Below are 2,757 nucleotides of genomic sequence, written 5' to 3' on the forward strand. Positions count from 1 at the left end.
CTGTGCAGAAGCATTTAAAGGAATTAATCTCAATATTTTTTCTCCCTCAGCATCCTTGTTTTCTGTGGGATTATCTAGAAAGTTCAATTATCTATAGATAATTATTGTTTGTTATAACTCTATTACTTATGATTAAGAAACATACACACAATCACAACTACTCACAGATTTCATAAGGCCTGCAGGACATGATTTGCTATTCTCAGACTTTGTAAAGGTTCACAACCTCTTCTGTCACACTCAAACATGTTGATAACTTTCATCAAGTATGTGACCCAAGCTTAAGTTTTTCTTACTGGTGCTCCTCCTGACTCTATTTAATTTTTAAATGTAAATCTTTTAGACAATTTATGGATATTTTATGTATACGTCTGAGTACCTGCATGTTTTCATTTTAACCACAACAATGCTTAGTGCCCATGGAGGTCAGAAGACGTCATTGAATTCCCAAGAACTGGAGTTACAGCAGTTGCTAGCAGTAAAGAAAAACCAGAGAAGGAAGATAAATCTTCCTGTTCACCAGTCAGGTACCCAATACTAAGTGGTCAGCCCTAAAATCATGTACACATGAGCAGCACTAAATTGATTTAACTGGCTATCAATATTCTCTCTCTCCTTCTGTGTGTGTGTGTGTGTGTGTTTGTGTGTAAATTTGATGGAGGTTTTGATGGTTACAATAAGAATGGTCCCCATAAGCTCATATATTTGAATGCTTAGTCATCAGGGAGTGGTGCTATTTGAGAAAAATTAGGAGATGTGGCCTGATTGGAGGAAGTGTGTCACTAGTTGGTGGGCTTTGAAGTTTCAAAATACTATGTCATGATGATAGTGGAATTAACCTCTGAAACTGTAGGCAAGCTCTCAATTAAATGCTTCCTTCTGTAAAATTTGGTCATGGTTTCTCTTCATAGCAATAGAACTAGAATAATGAGTAAGACAGAAGGGATGGGAGGTGTTAGGGGGAGAAGAGGGAGAAGTGGGAGGAGGAAACGATTTAGATAAAAGAAAATTCTACGAGAAATGAAGAATTCTTTTTTAAAAGACATAAAAATAAATTTAAGAACAAGAATACAATAAAGTCATTATAAGAAAATCTAGAGATTGAGAAATGAAGACTCTAATAAATGTGAAGCACAAACAAATACCAGTGCTAGATATATTAGGATAATACATAGCTCAATGCAGAGGATGTCAAAATACCATTTTTCATAAGGTTAGAGTAGAATAATACTTATCAGATTATCATGGACAAAGCCCTCTTACAGAAGCCCAATCCGAGAGAACAGAAGCTATCATGTCTTAAAAAAAAAAAGGAATACAAGAGAAGGGATTTTTTAAAAGATTGAATTACACCAGATAATGGATTATTGAATCTTTAATTGACAGTCTTTAATAGTTGCAGTGATGAAAGATTCATTTTGTCAAAGAACTAAAGCTCTATCTAATGGATCATTCTGGGAAAAGGGGTGGAGAGCAGATTGCAAGAAGTCTTACGATTCAAAACAGTGATTTATTCCAGGACTCTTGCATTCCTGTTCCTTTTACTTGGTAATTCAAGTGTGGATTCCTTGGCTACTTTTGCCTTAATAACCTCAACTCTACTAATGAGAACAAAAGACATTAGGTTAATGATGAAATTTAAATTATTATATTTGTGATAATTTTTTGGAGAGTGTTGCTTCAAAAATATTATTCAAGTAACACACTGTTCCTTTTGAAATGACTCTGACAACCTCCTCCACACCATATCCTACTGGGCCAAAAATTCAAAAGAGGAACAGGGTGTGTAGACATCTTGCTGTGATGGATATGATGTCAATGGAGTTGCAAAGGAACCATTCTTTTGGTTTTTCTTAGTAAGGGAGATTCCTTTAACCCTTCATTTAGCACACACTTTAGAGAAACTCCAGAGTCCCAAGCAAGATGCTCATGGATCTGATTCCTGTAGACTTGCTGGCCCTGAGCTCAGCTCAGAGCACAGATGAAGGTATGAGAATTTGGGTGTGAGTGTTTGGGTTTATGCTTGAGAGATATAAGACCACAGTCCTGAGAAAAAAAAAAGAGAGAGAGAGAGAAAAAAAGAAGGAATCAACTGTGGAGAACAATTGGCTTTTGAATTCACAGGACAATGGTAATATTAGTAATGTCCTCAGTAGATATTAAAACATTTTCGCTGAGTACTAAAGGTAAGAGTTTCATTCCTAAAGAGATCCTGCTATGCTGTCAGATTGCATGGGAAATAGCAGAGCTGATGGAAGGAGATATATCATGAACATATGTGCTTCAAAGGCAAAGAGTCACAGAAGAAATATTATTCTCACAAGAGGGAGAAAAATAGGGTCCATTGTACACAGCTCCTATATACACTATTTCGAGATGTAACAAGTAGTATATGGAACACTGCCTAAATGTTTTACTCTTAGATCTACCTCATGAGAGAACATGTGAACAGAAACAAAGAGTTTAATGATAGAAAAAGGTAAACAGTCACTAAAATGAATACTGAAATATGCAGAATAAAATGAGGTATGATTGCTCATGCCTTTAATCCATCTCTGGGTAGGTGGATACAGTAAGATCAGGAATTTAGTGTCATTCTCAGTTACAAACTAAGGTTGAAGCTAGTTTGAATTACTTGAGACTTTGTCTCAACAGAATAAAAAAATAAGAAATGTATACATTATTTACATAAAATAAACAGGGAATTGAGGACAGTCTGGGAGGAAAAAAAATGTATGTGATTCCTTATTTTTTCAT

This window comes from Psammomys obesus, unplaced genomic scaffold, assembly GCF_907164565.1.
Source record: "Psammomys obesus unplaced genomic scaffold, mPsaObe1.curated_primary_1811, whole genome shotgun sequence".
Classification (NCBI taxonomy): domain Eukaryota; kingdom Metazoa; phylum Chordata; class Mammalia; order Rodentia; family Muridae; genus Psammomys; species Psammomys obesus.